The 22389-nt window shown below is 45.6% G+C and overlaps 1 protein-coding gene and 1 non-coding gene across 11 annotated transcripts in view; both read right to left on the bottom strand.

Annotated features, from left to right (window-relative positions):
• Nucleotides 1-22389, bottom strand: part of LOC106998109 (uncharacterized) — a 58891-nt gene that overhangs the window by 16552 nt on the left and 19950 nt on the right. The window contains exons 5-7 of one of the 10 annotated variants that reach the window (XM_077961129.1): nt 4830-4864; nt 3516-3694; nt 2405-3108 (exon numbers count right to left, since the gene is read on the bottom strand). The exons of 1 other annotated variant lie outside the window; for it this stretch is intronic. The gene's annotated coding sequence lies outside the window, so the exon portion shown is untranslated. Of the gene's footprint in view, nt 1-425; nt 543-2404; nt 4865-11759; nt 12313-22389 lie in introns of those variants that run through there. 8 more of the 10 variants (XM_077961150.1, XM_077961141.1, XM_077961108.1 and 5 more) reach the window with 8 other exon arrangements.
• Nucleotides 10713-10819, bottom strand: LOC114674826 (U6 spliceosomal RNA). Its single transcript, XR_003725918.1, has one exon. It is a non-coding gene; the product is annotated as a U6 spliceosomal RNA (small nuclear RNA).

Genomic DNA, 22389 nt, shown 5'->3' on the forward strand with positions numbered 1-22389 from the left:
AAGAAATGAATGAATGGACACTGGTTTAAGCAAATGGAATCTGTTGGCTGGCTTCAAGTGGCTCAAACAACATAATCAAGAATGGAGAAGGGGTCTCTCGCTTTCAGCCTGCTCTGATCTCTGCAGCATCATGCTCAGATGACCCACTATCCATGATTGTGCTAAAGGATTCCTTGTCCCTCCCTACACCGTCTCAGAAAAGGAGGTCTGCCTGGTAGCACCCACAGGTGTCGGGGGAAGCCACTTCTCTTTCTCAAGAATGCCAAGGGCCGGGTGCGGTGGCTCACGCCTGTAATCCCAACACTTTGGGAGGCTGAGGCGGGTGGATCATGAGGTCAGGAGTTCAAGACCAGCCCGGTCAACATGACAAAACCCCATCTTTACTAAAAATACAAAAAAAATTAGCCAGGGGTGGTGGTACATGCCTGTAGTCTCAGCTACTTGGGAGGCTGAGGCAGGAGAATCGCTTGAACCGGGAGGCAGAGGTTGCAGGGAGCTGAGACGGCGCCATCGCACTCCAGCCTGGGCGACAGAGCAAGACTCTATCTCAAAAAAAAAAAAAAGAAAAAGAAAAAAAAAAGCCAAAAAAGTCTCTTGCTTTCCTTGGCTCTGATTTGGTTCAGAACCAGCCCCGAACAAATGGCTGCAGACAGCGAGTGGGACATGTGGATTGGCTAAGACCCATCAAAACCTATTCCTGGTGCCGGGGCATGAGCTACTTCCTTCAGGCATGGGTAGAACAGATGCTTAGTGGCCAAACTTGCAAATGTTACAGGAATTTCAGGGTCTGGATTAGAGTGCCAGGAAGGTTCCAATCTAGACTAAGCAATAAAAAGGTTCAGTTGTGTTTTTCCAGATGAGAGAAAAATGCATAAACACTTTGAGCCCTGCATTCCACTCCCAGGGCTTTTCTTAAAAACAATAACAAAAAAATCACCTTCCCTAAAAGCTGTTGTTCATGGCGTTCTTCATGTAGAAGAGTATAAGACCACATAGAAGGCCAGGCACAGTGGCTTATGCCTGTAATCCCAGCACTTTGGGAGGTCGAGGCTGGTGGATCACGAGGTCAGGAATTTGAGACCAGCCTGACCAACATGGTGAATGAAACCCTGTCTCTACTGAAAATACAAAAATTAGACAGGCATGGTGGGGTGTGCTTGTAATCCCAGCTACTCAGGAGGCTGAGGCAGGAGAATCGCTTGAACCGGGGAGGCAGAGGTTGCAGTGAGCCGAGATTGCACCACTGCACTCCACCTGGGTAACAAGAGTGAAACTCCATCTCAAAAAACAACGACAGCAACAACAACAACAAAAACACATGGAAAGAGAGAAGGTTGGGGTAGGAAGTGTGGGGCAAGCAAAATGCTATGTACATTATTGAATGATAGTGATAAAAAAATACTGGCTAGGCTGGATAGCTCATGCCTGTAATCCAGCACTTTGGGAGACTGAGGTAGGAGGATCGCTTAAGCCCAGGAGTTCAAGACTAGCCTGGGCAACATAGTGAGACCCGGTCTCTCCAAAAAAAAAATTAAGAATTAGCTGAGTATGATAACATGCACTTGTAGTCCCAGCTACTACTTGGGAGGCTGAGCTTGGAGGATCACTTGAGCCAGGAGATCAAGGCTGCTGGGCTATGATTGTGCCAGTGCACTCCAGACTGGGCAGCAGAGTGAGGCCCTGTCTCAAAAAAAAAAAAAAAATACTGCCTATAAAAGTCACTAGACATAGGTCGAGTGCAGTGGCTTACGCCTGTAATCCCAGCACTTTGGGAGGCCAAAGTAGGCAGATCACGAGGTCAGGAGTTTGAGACCAGCCTGACCAACATGGTGAAACCCTGTCTCTACTAAAAAATACAAAAATTTGTTGGGTGTGGTGGCACGTGCCTGTAATCCCAGTTACTCAGGAGGCTGAGGCAGGAGAATCACTTGAACCCGGAAGGCAGAGGATGCAGTGAGCCGAGATTGTGCCACTATACTCCAGCCTGGGCAACAGAGTGAGAGGTCTCAAAAAAAATCACTAGACATATAGGGATTCAATGATGTGTAGGGGTTGGCTGAAAGCAAGTGAAACATGTTTTCTTTTGCTTTCCATAATGATTACAATGCTTGTATAATCATAAAAACAAATAGAACACAGCTTGGATTAGGTTAGGGGTAAAGCTGGGGCTGGAATTCAGTCAGGTGACATTTCCGTGGAGAATTGATTTAACCTTTCTGAACTTTCCTTTCTGCCTATGTAAACCGAGGTATTAATAATAATAGTGCCACCTCCTAAGGCTATTGTGAGGGTTAAAGGAAAAATTCTCCATAGAATGCTCAGCACACAGTACCTCATGCATAGTAATCATTCAGTGTGGCCTTGGGATTGTCACTGGCTGTGAGTGCACAGAACTGGCGTCAGATTTTTATAACAGCTTTATTGAGATATAATTGACATACAATAAGCAGCACATATTTAAATTATACGATTTGATATGTTTTGACGCATGTATACATCCCTGAAACCTTTGCCCCAGACTAGATCATGAACATATCCATCACCTCCAAAAGTTTCCTTATCTGTACCTGTAGTTCATTTCTTTTTATGCTGAGTAATAGTTCATTGTATGAACATATCACAACTTATTTTGCCATTCACCTGCTAATGAACGTTTGGATTGTTTCAAATTTTGGCTAATTACATATAGAGTTGCATTCATTTACGAGTCTGTGGGTAGACACAGGCTTTCAGGTGTCTTGGGTAAATACCTACTAGTGGGATGTCTAGGCTGTAATGTGAGTATAGATCTTTACAAGAAACTACCTGGCTCAGATGTGGCCATCAGAGTGCGGGACTCCCCTGGAGAGGAATGAGGGTGGAGGTCAGAGTCAGGGGTCTCCTACACCCTCTGTTTACCTTCTCAGGCTCGATGGTCAACTCCTGGAGGTCTATGGCTGGCATCTCAATAGGGCCTATTCCTTCTTAGAGATGCCCTCCTCCCCATAGCAGGAGTTCCCATATCCCTGTGGGCATCAAAATTTCCTGGAGAGCCTTTTATTTATTTATTTAGTTAGTTAGTTAGTTAGTTAGTTTGAGATGGAGTATCTGTCTCGCTCGTTGCCCAGGCTGGAGTACAGTAGCACAATCTTGGTTCACTGCAACTTCCACCTCCCAGGTTCAAGCCATTCTCATGCCTCAGCCTCGCTAGTAGCTGGGACTACAGGTACATGCCACTACGCCTGGCTTTTTTTTTGTATTATTAGTAGAGACGAGATTTCACCATGTCAGCCAGGCTGGTCTCAAACTCCTGACCCCAGGTGATCCGCCTGCCTCAGCCTCCCAAAGTGCTGGGATTACAGGGGATTACAGGTGTGAACCACCACATCTGGCCCCGGGAGCTTTAAACACTGTAGATTCCTTAGGCATGAGCTGACAGGAGTGAAATTAAATAAATAAATAAGTAAATAAATAAACATTGTAGGCCGGGTACGGTGGCTCCCACATGTAATCCCAGCACTTTGGGAGGTTGAGGCCGGAGTGTTGCTTGATCCCGCGAGTTCGAGACCAGCCTGGGGCAAAACCCTGTCTCTACTAAACATACAAAAATTAGTTGGGCATGGTAGCTCACGCCTGTAATCCCAGCTACTCGGGAGGCTAAGGAGAATTGCTTGAACCCTGGAAGCAGTGGTTGCAGTGAGCTGACATTGTGCCACTGCACTCCAGCCTGGGCGACAGAGCAAGACTCCGTCTCAAAATAAATAAAAAAATAAAAATACAAAAAATTAGCCTGGTGTGGTGGCATGCACCTGTGACCCCAGCTACTCAGGAGGCTGAGGTGAGAGGATCACTTGAGCTTGGGAAGTTGAGGCTCAGTGAGCCGTGATTGTGCCACTGCACTCCAGCCTGAGTGACAAGAGTGAGACCCTGTCTCCTAAAAAAACCACATAAATAAAAATTAACGCTGCAGATTTCTGGGCCCCATCTGAGACCTGTTGACTTAGAATGTTGCTGGGTAGGACTGCAGAATTTGTTCTTTTAAGTGCCCTTTGTGATTCTGCCATATTAACAGGAAGGAACTCCTCACCTGCCAGGTCAAGTTTAAAACCTCAAGCAAGGCATTTCCGGCCTTTTGCCATCCGGCCCCCATGTCCTGTGCAGGCTCACACGTTGCCCTCACCCAGACACGCAGTCTCATGAAACTCCTCTATGTTCCCAACATTTTCAGGCTCTCTCACATCCGAGTCTTCACACTAGTTCGTCTTTCTATATCCCCCTTGTCTACCTGGGAAACTTCCACACTGACCTCTGAGGCCAGCTAAAACACTATTTCCTCTGGGAAGCCTTCCACATTCTTCTTCCAACCAGCCAGTCAGAAGTAGTTTCTCTTTCCTGTGAGTCTCCCAGCACCTCCCACCATTCTATATCCCAGCATGCATCACTCTGTCCCATAATTATTTAGTGATGCCAGTGTCAAACAGTTTGTATAGCTTGCCTTGTTTCAGGTCCCCAGGTACTTCTGAGGTAGATGATGATGATGTTATGATCATGACGATAAAAGCAAAGGTTGAGCATGTGAAAAGTTTGCTCAAAGAATTCTACATATGGACCAGGCACAGTGGCTCATGCCTGTAATCCCAGCACTTTGGGAGGCGGAGGCAGGTAGATCACCTGAGGTCAGGAGTTCGAGACCAGCCTGGCCAACATGGTAAAACCCCGACTCTACTAAAAATACAAAAATTAGCTGGGCGTGGTGGCAGACACCTGTAATTCCAGCTACTCAGGAGCCTGAGGCAAGAGAATCGCTTGAACCAGGGGGTGGAGGTTGCAGTGAGCCGAGATCGCGCCACTTCACTCTGGTCTGAGCAAAAGAGTAAGACTCCGTCTAAAAAAAAAAAAAGAAAAAAAAAAAAGAATTATACATATGCTGCTAGACCCTTTCATCCTCACCAAAGCCCTGTGAGGCAGGTACTTTTATTATCAGGCCCTCTTGCAGATGAGGATACTGAGGCTTAGATAAATTATTTGCCTAAACTCATCCATTCTCATAAGTAGCATCACAACTTGCACCCAAGAGCCTCTGATCCCAGGGCTCCACACTCCCACATGACCCACGTTTAAATCTTCTGCTCAGTAATCACTGGGCCAAGACCTTAGTTTTTTTCCTTCGCCCTGAGATCTGGATTGTTTCCATTGTTCAGCTATTACAAATAAACTTTCTATGAATATTCACGTACAAGTACTTGTAATGCTTTCTTTCTCCTGGGTAAGTAATTAGGAGTGAAATAACTTGGTCATATGGTAGGCGTATGTTTAACTTTTTGAGAAATTACCAAACTGTTTTTCCAAAGTAGTTATACCATTTCACTCCTACCAGCATGTATGAGAATTCCAGTTGCTCCACATCTTCCCCAACATTTAATATGATCAGTCTTTTTAATCTTGGCCATCCTAATAGATGTGTAGTGGTACCATACTGAGTTTTAATTTGCATTCCCCTAATGCCTATAATATTGAGCTTCATTTCATGTCCTTATTACCATCCATTTTATTTGATGAAGTGTCTGTTCAAATCTTTGCCCATATTTTAATTGGGTTGTTTTCTTAATACTGAGTTGTAGCCAGGCACGGTGGCTCACGCCTGGAATCTCAGCACTTTGGGAGGCCGAGGCAGGAGGATCACCTGAGGTCAGGAGTTTCAGACCAGCCTGGCCAACGTGGTTAAATCTTGTTTCTATTAAAAATACAAAATTAGCTGGGCATGGTGCCGCGCACCTGTAATCCTAGCTACTTGAGAGGCTGAACCCAGGAGGTGGAAGTTGCAGTGAGCCGAGATCATGCCATTGCACTCTGTGCAAAAAGAGTAAAGCTCCGTCTCAAAAAAATAAAAAATAAAAAAAAAGCAAAAAAAAAAAAAAACCTGATTTGTAAGAGTTACTTATATATTCTGGAAACAAGTTACTTGTCAGATAGTGATTCTTTTTTCTCCCATTCTGTGGCTTGTCTTTTATTTTCTTAGCAATGCCTTTCTAAAAGCAGTAAGTTTTAATTTTAATAAAATCAAATTTATCAATTTTTTCTTTTATGAACAGTGCTAATCTATGTCAACAACATTTTATCATTTCAATGTATAGGTCTTACATATATTTTAGCAGATTTACCTTAAGTATTTCATTTTTTAATGCCATTGAAATTTAAATTTTAGATTGTTGATAGTATACAGAAACATGATGAAGTTTTTTATATTGATCTTGTAGCCTGTATCCTTGCTAACTCATTTATTAGTTCTAGTAGCTTCTTTCATAGATTCCATAGGATTTTCTACACAGGAAACCATGTTGTCCAAGAATAAAGATAGTGTCACTTCTTTCTTCCCAATCTTAGCTTTTTATTTCTTTTCCTTGCTTTATTGCACTAGCAATTTGGTTGTTGGAAGTTGTCTTGCAGTTCCCTAAAATATTGCGGTTTTTAAAGGTCTTTTTTCTCTGCCTGTTTCATTTTGCCCAAGCTCACCATAGTTTCTATTACTGTGCCTTTGAGTTCACTGATATTCTCTCCTACAATGTCAAATCTTCCACTCTTTCCATCCACTGTGTTTTACATCTCTGGCATTGTAGTTTCCATCTCTAAACGTTTTCTTTGGTCTTTTAAAATATTTGCATGTCCCTACATAGTCAATAGTTCTTCTAGCTTAACACATGACATACATTTAATAACTGTTTTAATGGTATTGTCTACTGATTTTACCGTCAGCGTCATTTCTAGGTCAGTGTCAATCGATTGATTACCTCTCCATTACGGGAAGTGTTTTCTTGTTTCTCTGCATGCCTGGTAACCACTGACTGGATGCCAGACATTTGTGAATTTTACCTTGTTGTGTACTATATATTTTTGTATTTCTAGAAGAATTAGAGAATCTTGATCTCTGGCAGAGTGGTAGACCAAAGGAAAAAAAAAAAGAAAAAGAAAATGAATGTATAAATAATCTCAAGTTGTGTTCTGAAAAATAATTACGTTACGCAGAAACAGTTTGGTCCTTTGGTTAGATGGGCCCAGAGCTGTATTTCTGTAGGGTTACTTTTTCCCCACTACTCAGCTAATACCCTGAGACCCCTTGAATTAATCCCCTCTGGCTATCAGGAACAGACTCTGTCTACTAGCTCTGTGCGAGCTCTGAGCACTATTCTCTCTTATCTTTTTGGGTGGTTTCTTACCCCAGCCTCAGGTAATTTCCACTTGATTAATACTCAACTGAATAGTTAAGGGGGACCCTCTGAATATCTCCAGCGCTCGCTCTTTGTAGTTCTCCTCTCTCCAGTACTCTGCCTTACAAACTTCAGCCTCTTTGGCTTCCCCCAGGCCCCTGGACATGTCTTGTTAATGAGGGGAGCCACGGCATGGCAACTTTCTCCAGGTGACAAGTCAGTAGGACTAACCTGTATTTCTTCATTTCTCTCAATGATCACTGTTTGCCACTGTCTAATGTATACATAGTGTCTTTTTTTTTTTTTTTTTTTGAGACGGAGTCTGGCTCTGTTGCCCAGGCTAGAGTGCAGTGGCTGGATCTCAGCTCACTGCAAGCCCCGCCTCCCGGGTTCACGCCATTCTCCTGCCTCAGCCTCCCAAGTAGCTGGGAGTACAGGCGCCCGCCACCTCGCCCGGCTAATTTTTTTTTGTATTTTAGTAGAGACGGGGTTTCACCGTGTTAGCCAGGATGGTCTCGATCTCCTGACCTCGTGATCCGCCCGTCTCGGCCTCCCAAAGTGCTGGGATTACAGGCTTGAGCCACCGCGCCCGGCCATACATAGTGTCTTGAGTGTCATTTTGTGTGTGTGTGTGTGTGTCTGTTTGGTTTTGTATTTTAAGGCATTTCAGAAGGGAGGGTAAATCTAGTCTCTGTGACCGTTCTGAAAAAGCAGAAGTTCGTGGTGTCAGAGTTGGCACTGGAGTTGGTCAGGAAGTGTCAGAGCTGGCTCTGCACTGGAGCAGGGAGGTTTTTCTTCCTTTATACCAGCTGGCACACCTGCCCGCAGAGGAGGATGGATTCTACTGTGCCGTCAAGCTCTCAGGCACTGGGTGCCAACTGGGTCAGTAACCAGGGAGAGGAGGTAACTGGTGTGCCCATGGGAAACCAGAGCTGGCATATCTCATTATAACTGTCAACAGAATGCTTCTTCACTGAGGTTCCAATGCTGCCACCTCTCCAGCCAGCCCAGCTGGAGTCAGGGTGCCTTCCTCTAAGGGCTCTGACCTCATCTCCAGTGACTGACCTCACTTGGCCAGAGCTGGAGGGGATTAGCACCTACAGCCTCCCAGCTGGCAACATTAGCCACTACCTAGCAACAACAATGACAAACTTCCATTTTTTGAGCAGTTACTATTTGCCAGGCCCTGAGCTACCTACTAAAAAATTGAGGCTAGAGGAGGTAAAGCTGCTCACCCAAGTGACGCAGCTGGAAAGGGGAAAAAGGCGGATTCAACACTTACCTCTGGAGACCTGGGGGATGGTCTGTCATACATACATCCTGGGACCTTTCAGAGGCTCTGGGTCCCAACCTCCATTTTGGCCTGGGCTCCTGTCTCTGTTTCTGGCTTTTGTCTGCCTCTGGGTCTGAAGCCCTAACCGAATCTGCTTAATTCTGGGGCATGGCATGGTGCGCAGGACACACACTGACTTTGTTAACAGACAGACTGAGGTTCAAATCCTACTTTCTAACTGTGTGACCTTGAGGGAGTCCCTAAATTCTTGCTGAGCCATAATAATTACCTCTACAACATGGGGTAGTGGTATTACCTCACAGGGTGAATGTGAGGATTAAATAAGATAATACGTTAAAAGTGCTTACTTCCACCTGAGTGTTCAATACATGGCAGTGAGACACCCAGTGTCCAATCAGGCATGTAAGGGGCTTGGACGTTGTCTCTCTGTCATAATAATAACTAAAAGGTTGAACAAACTGGAAAATCAACAATTCTTAGATCCTGTAGAGGAGTGAGATCACAGGGCAAACCACTGCCCTCAAAATTGAAGAGACAGAAAAGCAGAAACTCCCAAGTAGAAACCTCCTCTAGAACCAGTACCAGGACAGGACATCCTAACCTGTAATTGAAGAACTGCTGGAGGCTCAGTATGGGCAAATCTGAACGTTAAACATTCCAGCAAGATCCAGCCATAGGGGCGCACCCACATGTTTGTGAGTTTAATCTTCAGGATCTCTATCGGGTCCTCCCAGTGAATGTCAGAGAAAAATCTCCTTGTGCTTTCAGCAGGGGGATGGGAAAAGTGACCATTTTGAAATATGCCAGAGCATTCTGTTCTTAACAAGGCCTGCTTTCAAGAGAAACTATTTCAGCCCAGCCCAATCTTCTGGAGCTTAATCAGAGCCTAGCTGACCTGAGGGAGGGGAAATAGCCAACTCCACACCCCTCTCTGTCCCACCTAAGGGGAGAAAAGAAAATGGAGAAGCACTGGTGAACTTCACAGCCCAGGAGGGTTCCCCGGCTCATGAAAAGACTGAGGACTAATCACAGGACTGCGGAACACCACCCCTGCCCCACACCTCCTCCACCACATTGCTAAAGGCCTATTTTACGGGAATTCCTTTTACCCAGTGTAGGAGCCATGGGAAAACGTTCCCTTCACTCTTGGAAGTTTCACTAAAAAATCAATTTACGGGCCAGGCGCGGTGGCTCAAGCCTGTAATCCCAGCACTTTGGGAGGCCGAGACTGGCGGATCATGAGGTCAGGAGATCGAGACCATCCTGGCTAACACGGTGAAACCCCGTCTCTACTAAAAGATACAAAAATATAGCCGGGCGAGGTGGCGGGCGCCTGTAGTCCCAGCTACTCGGGAGGCTGAGGCAGGAGAATGGCGTGAACCCGGGAGGCGGAGCTTGCAGTGAACCGAGATCGCGCCACTGCACTCCAGCCTGGGCGACAGAGCGATCCGTCTCAAAAAAAAAAAAAAATCAATTTACAGGCCAGGCTTGGTGGCTCACACCTGTAATCCTAGCACTTTGGGAGGCCAAGGTGGGTGAATCACCTGAGGTCAGGAGTTCGAGACCAGTCCAGCCAACATGGAGAAACCCCATCTCTACTGAAAATACAAAAATTAGCTGGGCATGGTGGCGGGCGCCTATAATCCCAGCTACCTGGGAGGCAGAGGCAGGAGAATCGTTTAAATCCAGGAGGCAGAGGTTGCAGTGAGCTGAGATTGTACCATTGCACTCCAGCCTGGGTGACAAGAGCAAGACTCTGTCTTAAAAAAAAAAAAAAAAAATTGGCCGGGCGCGGTGGCTCAAGCCTGTAATCCCAGCACTTTGGGAGGCCGAGGCGGGCGGATCACGAGGTCAGGAGATCGAGACCATCCTGGCTGACGCGGTGAAACCCCGTCTCTACTAAAAAATACAAAAAAAACGAGCCGGGCGAGGTGGCGGGCGCCTGTAGTCCCAGCTACTGGGGAGGCTGAGGCAGGAGAATTGCGTGAACCCGGGAGGCGGAGCCTGCAGTGAGCTGAGATCCGGCCACTGCACTCCAGCCTGGGCGGCAGAGCGAGACTCCGTCTCAAAAAAAAAAAAAAAAAATCAACTTACAAAAGGCAAATTGGTAGGAGAAATGGTGTACAAATTTATTAGTATGCACAGGGGAGAATCATAGAGTGATTACCCAATATCCCAATGGAGTAAGATGGTACTCTTCTTTTTAAAAAAACTTCTATAAATTTTTTAAATTAAAAAAAATGGAATACTTTATGAATTTGCATACCATCCTTGTGCAGGGGCCAGGCTAATCTTCTCTGTATCGTCAAAATTTTAGTATATGTGCTGCCAAAGTGAGCACTGTATACCCTTCTTCTTAGGGGAAAGGAAGATGGGAAAGTATGCATGATTTTAGGGGATAGGAAATGATTTTTAGGGGAATTCAATGGGCTTGAAAAACGTACAATTTCCTTCGACAAAGTCTGTTGGGCCTGCAGAGCACACAATGGTTTGTGACAAAAGTCTGTGTACCATCTGGCGAACATGGTGAAAGCCTGTCTGTACTAAAAATACAAAAATTAGCTGGGCGTGGTGGCGAGAGCCTATAGCCCCAGCTACTTGGGAGGCTGAGGCAGAACCGCTTGAATCTGGGAGGTGGAGGTTGCAGTGAGCCGAGATCACGCCATTGCACTTCAGCCTGGACAACAGAGTGAGATTGCATCTCAAAAAAAAAAAAAAAAAAAGTCTCCCTAGATTTGTTGACAGACTTGGGTCTTTCTTCCTGTGCTACAAATTCAGTTAATGAAAACTCAAAGACGGGACTAGAGGCAATTGTCTTCTACTTTGGCGGAACTGGACTTTAGGCAGATAGGGGAACTTCAGAAAACAACTTTATCATGTGCTTTGGGAGGGACGAGGATTGAGAGACAGGAGATGAGGGAAGGTCAGAGAGACCTTGAGGCTTTTTCTTCAGTTTGGCATGTCAAAATACCATATTTTGTTGTATTGGTTTCTGAGCCCCAACACCAGCATATCATGTGTGGCTTTCAATGGAAAAAATTACAACGCATATTAAAGGCAAAACACACACTTTGAAGAAAAAGAGCAAGCATCAGAACCAGACTGGGATACAACAGGAATGTTAAGATTATCAGACTAAAAATTTAAAACAACTAAAATTAATGTTAGGGGCTTTGATGGAAAAAGTAGATAACATGCAAGCACAGATAGACAGTGTAAGCACAGAGACAAAAATTCTAAGAAAGAATGTTTTTTAATGATAGAGATAAAAAATACTGTAATAGAAATGAAGAATGCTTTTAATGGGCTTATTAGTACGTTGGACATGGATGAGGAAAGAATCTCTGAGACCGAGGATATGTTGGTAGAAACTTTCAAAACTGAAAAGCAAAGAGAGAAAAGACTGAAAAAACGTAAGAAAGAATATCCATGTACTGTGAGACAACTCTAAAAGCTATATTATATGCATAATGGGAATATCTGAAGGAGAAAAAAGGGCAAAAGAAATATTTGAAGCAAGGGTAACTGAACATTTCACCAATTTTTTTCTTTTTTGAGGCAGAGTCTCGATCTGTCACCCGGGCTGGAGTGCAGTGGTGCGATCTCCTCTCACTGCAACCTCCGCCTCCCAGGTTCAAGTGATTCTCCTGTCTCAGCCTCCCGAGTAGCTGGGACTACAGGCACCTGCCACCACACCCAGCTAACTTTTTTGTATTTTTAGTAGAGACGGGGTTTCACCATGTTGGTTGGGCTGGTCTCAAACTCCTGACCTCAGGTGATCCACCTGCCTTGGTCTCCCAAAGTGTTGGAATTACAGGCGTGATCCACCGCACCCTGCAATTTCACCAAATTAATGTCAGACACCATACCACAGATCCAGGAAACTCAGAGATCTCTCTCTCTCTCTCTCTCTCTCTCTCTCTCTCTCTCTCTCTCTCATACACACACAAAGCCCCAAATGCTACACCTAGGCATATCATACTTAAACTGCATAAAATCTAAAATCAAAGATAAAGAAAAAATCTTGGAATGAAAGCAGAGAGGTAGCCAACAGTACTTTGGCAAAAAAAAAAAAAAAAAAAAAGGAATAATTTTCTAAAAAGGAAAGCAGAGGGGGGAAAACCTTGCCTACAGAGGAGCAAAGACATGACATCTGAGTTCTTAGAAACCAAGCAAGCTAAAAGAGAATGAAGTGAATATTTTAAATGTTGGGAGAAAAAACCCACCAACCTCGTATTCTGTATCCTGAAAACTTTCCTTCAGGAGTGAAGGAACTGGGTGAGGTGGCATGTGCCTATAATCACAGCTACTTGGGAGGCTAGTGTGGGAGTATCCCTTCAGCCTAGAAGTTCCAGGCCAGCCTGGGGCAACGTAGCAACACTCTGTCTCTAAAAGAAAAAAAGTTGGCCGGGCACAGTGGCTCACTCCTGTAATCTCAGCACTTTGGGAGGCCGAGGCAGGCAGATCACTTGAGGTCAAAAGTTTGAGACCAGCCTGGCCACATAGTAAAACTACATCTCTACTAAAAATATAAAAATTAGCCAGACATGGCAGCATGCGCCTGTAATCCCAGCTACTTGGGAGGCTGAGGCAGGAGAATCACTTGAACTCAGGAGGCAGAGGTTGCAGTGAGCCAAGATGGCGCCACCGCACTCCAGCCTGGGCAACACAGCAAGACTCCATTAAAAAAAAAAAAAAGTTAACAAATCTAGCTATATATACAAAGTTTAATAAATCTAGTCCAAATAGAGTTTAATCTCAGGAATGCAAGGTTGTTTTAGTATTTGAAAATCAATTTGTGGCCTGGCACAGTGGCTCACGCCTATAATCCCAGCACTTTGGGAGGTCAAGGCCGGTGGATCACCTGAGGTCAGGAGTTCAAGACCAGCCTGGCCAACATGATGAAACCCCATCTTTACTAAAAATAAAAAAATTAGCCAGGCGTGGTGATGTGCACCTATAGTCCCAGCTACTCGGGAGGCTGAGAGAGGAAAACTGCTTGAACCTGGGAGGTAGAGATTGTGCTGAGCCAAGATCATGCCACTGTACTCCAGCCTGGGTGACAGAGCAAGACTGTCTCAAAAAAAAAAAAAGAAAGAAAGAAAGAAAGAAAATCAATTTGTGTACTTGATTATATTAACAAAATAAAAATTACATTTATTTTTTTTTTGAGACAGAGTTTCGCTCTTGTTGCCCAGGCTGGAGTGCAATGGCACGATCTTGGCTCACTGCAACCTCCACCTCCCAGGTTCAAGCAATTCTCCTGCCTTAGTCTCCCGAATAGCTGGGATTACAGGCATGTGCCACCGTGCCCGACTAATTCTGTATTTTTAGTAGAGACGCGGCTTCTCCATGTTGGCCAGGCTGGTCTCAAACTCCTGACCTCAGGTGATCCACCAGCCTTGGCCTCCCAAAGTGCTGGGATTACAGGTGTGAGCCACCGTGCCTGATCTTGTTTTTTAAAAAGTGAAAGAAAAACAAAGACTTTCTCAAACAAAATTGAAGGAATTTGTTGCCAGTAAACCTAATTTACAAGAAATGTTTAAAGAAGTTCTTCAGAGAGAAGGAAAATAATATAGATCAGAAACTCAGATCCACTTAAAGAAAAGAAGAGCAATAGAGAAAGAATAAGTAAAGAGAAAATTAATACTTTTATTCTTATTCTTAATCTAACAAATAAGATAATGTTCAAAATAATAATAGCAACAATGAATATAGCTATATATAAGCAAAATGAATACAGCGAAACAAGGGATGGAGGGAGGAATTAGGAATGTTTCATTACCGAAGCAGGATAGTGTCATTTGAAAGTGGACTGGGATTAGTGTATATGTATACAGCAAACTCTAGGGCGATCCTTAAAAAAACTTTTTTTTGAGACGGAGTCTCGCTCTTGTCGCCCAGGCTGGAGTGCAGTGGTGCGATCTCAGCTCACTGCAACCTCTGCCTCCTGGATTCAAACTATTCTCCTGCCTCAGCCTCCTGAGTAGCTGGGATTACAGGCGCACGCCACCACACCCAGCTAATTTTTGTACTTTTAGTAGAGACGAGGTTTCACCACGTTGGCCAAGCTGGTCTCAAACTCCTGATCTCAAGGAACTGCCCACCTCAGCCTTCCAAAGTGCTGGGATTACAGGTGTGAGCCAACACGCCTGGCCTAAAAATTTTTTTAAAAGTAAGTATATTGGGAGGCCGAGGCAGGCAGATCACGAGGTCAGGAGTTTGAGACCAACCTGACCAAGATGGTAAAGCCCCGTCTCTACTAAAAAAAAAAAAAATATATATATATATATACACACAAAAATTAGCTGGGTGTGGTGGCATGCACCTGTAATCTCAGCTACTCAGAAGGCTGAGGCAGGAGAATCACTTGAACAGGCAGAGGTTGCAGTGAGCCAAGATCGCGCCACTGCACTCCAACCTGGGCGAAAGAGCGAGACTCCGTCTCAAAAAAAAAAAAAAAAGAAAAGAAAAGTAAGTATAATCAATATTCTGAAAATAAGAGGAAATGTAATCACATAAAATGCTCACTTAAGTCTAAAAAGGAAGAAAATGTGTAGAAGACAAAAATACAAGGGCAATGAATAGAAAACAATAACAAATATGGTATACATTAATCCAACTACATCAATAATCACTGTAAACATCAATGATCTAAATATACCAATTACAAGACAGAGATTTGGTCAGAGTGAATCAAAAACAAGACCGACCTATATGCTGTGTAAAAAAAAAAAACACTTTATTTTTTATTTTATTTTATTTTTGAGACAGAGTCTCTCTCTGTTGCCCAGGCTGGAGTGCAGTGGCACACTCTTGGCTCACCGCAACCTCCACCTCCCAGGTTCAAGTGATTCTCCTTCCTCAGCCTCCTGAGCAGCCAGGACTACAGGCACCTGCCACCATGCCCAGCTAATTTTTGTATTTTTAGTACAGATGGGGTTTCACCATGTTGGTCAGGCTAGTCTCAAACTCCTGACCTCAGGTGATCCACTTGCCTCGGCTTCCCAAAGTGCTGGGATTACAGGCGTGAGCCACCGTGCTCGGCCAAGATACCCACTTTAAATACAAAGACACCAGAGGCCTGCCTGGCCCTCGAGAGACTGCCCACCATGCCCTGACTGAAGGCCCCATCACCTGGGGAGGGGATCCTGATAGAGGGCACTGCTGCCACTGTTGGGGCCCAAGTCACAGCCATCCCAGGAAACAGGGGAGGGCACCCAGCTGACAGTGGAGCATCACCTCGTCTCCTGGGGAACATGTCCTCAACTCCAGAGTGGGAGGGACAGGGAGAGTCCTGGAGATTCAGATTCCCAGCCACTCCCTGGGGTTTGGTCTCAGCTGGCTAGGCTAGTACTTCAAGCTAGATATTGTCAGTGGACCTGGGCACTGGGATAAACCCAGGACAGCATGCCAGCCCCTACAGGGAGAGGCAATGTACAGAAAAGGCCCAAATCAGCTGGGCGCGGTGGCTCACACCTGTAATCCCAGCACTTTGGGAAGTTGAGGTGGGCAAATCACCTGAGGTCAGGAGTTCGAGACCAGCCTGGCCAACATGGTGAAATCCCATTTGTACTAAAAATACAAAAATTAGCCACGTGTGGTGGCATGTGGCCATAATCCCAGCTACTCAGGAGGCTGAAGCAGGAGAATCGCTTGAACCCGGGAGGTAGAGGTTGTGGTGAGCCGAGATCGCGCCACTGCACTCCAGCCTAGGCAACAGAGCGAGACTCCATCTTTAAAAAAAAAAAAAAAAAAAAAAAGGCCCAACCCCCCTGGGCTGCCAAGACCAGAGGCAGATGGCGAGTCACATCTCAGCTTCTCTTTTGGGCTCTCCATTAGTCTCTTCCATATTTGTCTTCATGAAACAACCAAACAGTACAGGCTGTTTGGGGAATGAGAGGCTTGCAGCCACTCTTTGGACTGGGGTTACTTGGTAGCAGCTCTGTGGTAGGAGAGTGAGCCTAGAAGATGACCCCATGCAGCCTGGTGGCCCTCGGAGGGCAGAATCCAGACATAGGCCTGCTGCCTCCATGCCCACAGGCGCACCTGCAGGATGCACAGCTTAGAAGCACCAGGTTTGGCTTGAGGAGAGGGATCCTTATCCACATCCCCTTGAAGCACATGACAGCCAGAAAACAGTGTAGGCAAGGATCAAGGCCTCGTGCAGGGACAGGGCAGGGTCTTCTCCAGGCCCAGTGTCTTGGGAAGGAGGAAAGCTGGGGCTGGGTGAGATGAGGCTCGGACTGAGGGAGTTTATCTGGACCGGAGGGCTGCTTGTGGCCCATCTCAACAAGGACTCACTGCTCCTCACTGCTCAGGGTCGTGCAGGTGTGCCACTGCGAGCTGGGCTGGCAGCCCAGCCCCATAGGTAGTGGGCGGAGAGTATGCATGGCCCACACACAGTACCTTCTCATATGACACAACAGCACTGTGGTGGTGCCATTTCCATTTTTTTTGGATGAAGAAACTGAGGCTCAGAGAGACTAAGTCTCATGCCAGGGTCATGTAGTTAGTAACTGGCAAAGCCGGGTCAGTCAGCCCAATCCCCAAGCACTAAACCACTCTGTGGTTCTGTCTCCTGAGATACCTGTCTCCCTCTCCCCTCTCCTTCTCCTTCTTTCCCCAGCCCCATTTCCAGGCTCTGCTGCCACTTCAGGCTTTTCCTTGTGGGTATGTCAGCCTCCTAGCCAGTCATGGTGGGGCTCCCATGGGGTGGAAGAACCCGCGCCTTCCACCCACAAAGGTTTTATATCTGCTCCTGACACCTGCCTGTGCTGTGTCCCCTATACAAATGATAAACGGGTCAATTCTCCAAGAAGACACAGTTAAATCCTTAATGGGTATGTGCCTAACAACAGAACAGCAAAATATGGAGGCAAAAACTGACAGATCTACGAGGAGAAATAGATGAATCCACTAGTATAGCTGAAGACTTCAACATCCTTTTAAGAAATGGACAGATTCAGCAGGCAGAAAATCAGTAAGACCATAGTTGAACTCAACAGCACCATCAATCAACTGGATATAATTGGTGTCTATAGAATACTTCATCCAGCAACAGCAGAAAACACATTCGTCTCAAGCTCCCACAGAACATTCACTAAGACAGGCTGCATTCTGGGCCATAAAGCACAGCTTAACCAATTTAAAATAACAGAAACCATACAATGTCTGCTCTCAGACCACACTGGAATTAAATTAAGATAGCAGGGTAATCATTCTCCTTCAGTTCTCCTGTGCTATGTATATTAAAATAAAATGGTTATGCCTTTTCTTCTATTAATCTGCCTTTTGTGTCAGTTGATTACAGTGGACCTTCAGAGGATAAAGGGCAAGTTTTTCCTTGGCCCCTTTAGTAAGATGGGCCAGTATTAAGCTAATTTCCAATGCCATAGCTAATCACATTATATTGAGGTTGAAATACAGTGGAAAATTGAAATGTATCTTCCACATATCCCCTCTTGGAAGACCTTAGAGATGGTTTTTAATATTTTATCAGAGAACATGAGAAATAGCTTGCCAGACCCAGAACCCAGAAGCTTTATACATTAGCACTTGAAATCAAGCCAAATGGAAAGTATATACTCGCGTGGGAGGTCTGGGTGTCCGGGAAAGATGAGTCTAGTGATACACTGACAGAGGATGAAAATAAAGCTTAAGAAGGAAGCAATCCTTTAAAATTTTGTTGTCATTGTTTTGCATTTAGACTTACCAGTTAAAACATGCCATTTTTTACCCTTTAGTTCAGATGTATTTCTCTTCTTAGAGATAAAGACTCTAATAGATTATTCAGGTTGGGCGCGGTGGCTCATGCCTGTAATCCCAGCACTTTAGGAGGCCGAGGTAGGTGGATCACCTGACGTTGGGAGTTCGAGACCAGCCTGACCAACGTGGAGAAACTAAAAATACAAAGAATACTAAAAATACAAAATTAGCTGGGTGTGGTGGTGCATGCTTGTAATTCCAGCTACTCAGGAGGCTAAGGCAGGAGAATCGCTTGAACCCAGGAGGTGGAGGTGGCGGTAAGCCAAGATTGCACCATTGCACTCCAGCCTGGGCAAGAAGAGCGAAACTCCATCTCAAAAAACCAAAAATAGATTATTCAAGCCTATGTATAGTTCAGATAACAAGCTGTCTTCCAATTTTTCTCAGAAGTATGCTTTTTTGTTGTTGTTGTTGCAGAGGCAGTATCGGCACCTGCCAGCAATGTTGCAGAGGAGATGTCTGTGTTGAATAAGGTGTGGACTCAATGACCCCTTAAGGCCTCTTGTAATTGTTAAGAGTTTTGGGATTCTGAAATTCTCCACAATTCTTAGAACTTGTGGTCCTTAGGCTAGGTTATTCCAAAATTTTTGTTTCTTAGATTATTTGGTATTAAAATTCTGTGAGTCTCAGGTTTTATAAGTGGCACTAAATGTGATAAGGCATACAAAAATTACTACCTAAACATGTGGCCCAAATTCCTGTTGGGAAAAGGAATTACTTTTATTGAGGAAAATGCTTTGACAAGGGCTTTGAGTTGAGACCCTTCCAAGAGCCTGGGATGGCTTATGCCTGGGTTCCTGAGGAGCAAATTGGGAGGGAGAAAGAGAAGTGAGCAGAAAGTGACAGGTCGGGGAGGAACAGCTCACATCTCATTGTACCATCTGGGTGGCTATAAGCATAGCTTGCTTCACAAGATGTGATCCCTCTCCAGAACATTCTGGATCTCTGTATAATCTGCTCTCGGGAATGCTTAAGGAGAGTGATTTGATTTTTATATGGAAACCAAGCTTCAGTTTCATCACATTCAGGTCAGTGTGGCTCAGGACAAAGCCAGCATGATTTTCTGGAGGCAGAGATTACGGTAGTAAGTGTAAGCCCTCTGGGACTTAGCCGACTTCTCTGGGAGAAATGTGGGCTTTCTCACGCAATGGTGCATGTCATGCTGCATCTAAGGAACTCCATTCACATCAAAGTCTATGTGAATGGCCTTCTTTAGAGGTATATTGTGTACAACCTGAGCAACGGAATGTGACAGCCCTGAAACTCAGGCATTAGAGGACATTTCGCCTCCATCTGAAGGAATAGGGAGATCTCCCTTCTTCACCCTCCTAGCTAATATTCTGGTGCACGTTATATTTATATATGTTTATAAACCTCTATGTTTAAGGTTCTAAGGTCCTAGGGTTCTATGATTCTACAGTTCTCTGACTCCAAGAAACTAAGAGTATAATCAGGTTCTATAACTCTATGGCAACAACAACCACATAGCTGATGCTATTGTGCTTGCTATACCTTCTAGGGACTGTGCCAGGCACTTTACGTGTATTATCTTAATTAATCCTTAAGCCCTATGACATACACACTATCATTCTCTCCATTTTGTAGATGTGGAAACTAAGGCACAGAGAGTTCTGTCATCCGTCCAAGGTTATGGTGCCAGAACTGAAGCAGCTGGTCTGACTTACAGCCTCTTCCCCTCTGCCTTCCACTGCTGACATTCCAATAAGCTCCCTTCCTAATTAATAAGCCTCCTTTCACTGGGAGCTGCCTTTTCTCAGCTGAGGCCCCAGAAGTTAGAAAACAGACCTGAGTTCTCGTATCCTGTGTTGGCATGTGCGAAGCTGTCATGCCGCGTTGTGTTGTAATAGGCTGTGTTGTGTTTCATGCGTTTGGCTCCATTGTATTACGAATTCTTCTATCACAAGCACTGAATCTGATCTGACCTTGTAAATCCAGCTTTCTGTCCAAGGACTGGCACACTTTGGGGGCTTAAAAAATGTTTATCATATGAGTGACTAATTGTCCAAATGGGCTGTTGGGAGTGAGCTCAGGTGTCTGGCAGTCCCAGAGCATCACTGCAGGGGAGGGAAGATTTCCCCTCTGAGGTTCAATAATGGAGTCTATGAAATAAACTGAAAGCAGAAGGAAGGGTTACAGAAGAAAAGGTACACAAATATACTACACGCATGGAGACATCACATGAAAGAAAAGCGAATGTCCTAAACCTCAGTGAGAGCATATGGACCTCTTACAGGGGGTGAGTGGAGGGAGGATTCAAGCAACTTATGAGAGAGTAAATTATTTGGGTGAAAGATGAATGGTCCCTCAGAATGATATGTGATAAAGTCTGCCTGGGGTGGTGTTGACTCAGTTTCCTGTCCTGTGATCTGAGTTTACTATTCTCTGGTTGATGACGTTCCTGGGGAGGGGATTTATAACCACTGAGTTCCTTTTGGAGGATTTATCTTGAAGCAGATATAGGAAGTTCAGAGAAAGTCCCTCCTTGCATTTGCTGTTCCTCAAATGCTCTCAGTTTGAAGTCCAAAGTGATATACCTTGGGAGTGGCATTTCCTGAACTCTTACATCATCCTGAGATTGCATTCTGACGAGGCTGGCAAGGTGGGCACACTTCTGAAGGTACATGAGCAGGTAGAGCCAAACCAAAGTTCATCCTCGCCAGGAGCTTGGAGCCAGGAGCAGGACAACCCTGGGTCCCAGCTCAGGATCAGGTTGTAACTGAGTCAAGATGCAGAGCCTGGAGGGAGCGTCATCTGAGCGGGGCAGGTATGAAGAAGAAACTAGCCCCAGATGCCTCCAGGTGTCCACGTCTCATCGTTACAGGGAGCCATAAGAGAGAAGTGGCCAGAGACGTAAAGGTGCTGGAGCCAGGTATGCTCGGTGCTCTGCCTTGTAGTCTCTTCTGCTTTTAGGGCAAGGGCCCCACCTGACACCCAGCCTGGCTCCTGGGGGCTCTTCCCTAGGCTGGGTTTTGCCCTGACTCCCAGGTATAGGCTGGAGTCCTGCTGTGGACCTTCCCAATCGCTAGACACAGACCCAGCTGCATTTGCTGACTTTGAGCCTGCTCAAGTCAAAAGCCCAGGAGTGCCTTCCTGCCTTAGCCTCCCTTTGGTCCTGAGCCCTGTAAACACACAGCTGCCTTCAGTGTGGCCAGCTCCACAGCCTATCTGCCCCTCTCCCACCTCAGCTCTTACGCTGAGAAGTGCTCACACTTGCTGAGCCAACTGCCCTGTCCTAGGCTAGGCATCGGCTTCTCCTACCTGGCCTGTGTCTGATCCTCTTTATTGAACACTCTGCCTGACCTCTCCCCCTTCCACCCATTCCCCAAAACCAACTTCCATAGCATTGTTCTAAGAGGCAGATCTGGCCGGGCGTGGTGGCTCATGCCTGTAATCCCAGCACTTTGGGAGGCCGAGGCGGGCAGATCACAAGGTCAGGAGTTGGAGACCAGCCTGGCCAACATGGTAAAACCCGTCTCTACTAAAGATACAAAAAATGAGCCAGGTGTGGTGGCAGGCACCTGTAATCCCAGCTACTTGGGAGGCAGGAGAATCGCTTGAACCCGGGAGGTGGAGGTTGCAGTGAGCCAAGATCGTGCCATTGCACTCCAGCCTGGGCAACAGGGTGAGACTCCATCTCAAAAAAAAAGAGGCAGATCTGACCATGTCCCTTCTCTCCCTAAAATCCTCCAATGACTGCCCCCTGCTTAAGGCAGAAAGTTCTAGTTCCTCAGCCCAGCTTTCCAGGCCCTTCATGGATGCCCCTGCTCTTCTCCCAGCCTCCACTCCCTCTGCTCCCCTGAACCTGCCACGCTGTAGCCATCACAAACTTCGTGCCTTTGCATTTGCTATTCTCACTGCTTGGTATGTGCTCCATGAATTTCTATGCATTCTTCAAGAATCAACCTTGCCTGGGTTACTCCTCGGTTTTATAACACCTTATGCACAACTCCACAGTGGCAATTATCATGTTGTATTAGAGCTGTCTGGTTGTGTTGGTGACCCCATCCAACTGGGAATGCCATGTGAGGCTGTATATTGCCTATGGCTTTATCCTGTGCCTGGCACATGGCACCTATGTGTTGAATGAGAAAGGAAGAAGTAAATGAATGGCAATGAGCGAGT

This window comes from Macaca mulatta, chromosome 1, assembly GCF_049350105.2.
Source record: "Macaca mulatta isolate MMU2019108-1 chromosome 1, T2T-MMU8v2.0, whole genome shotgun sequence".
Lineage (NCBI taxonomy): Eukaryota > Metazoa > Chordata > Mammalia > Primates > Cercopithecidae > Macaca > Macaca mulatta.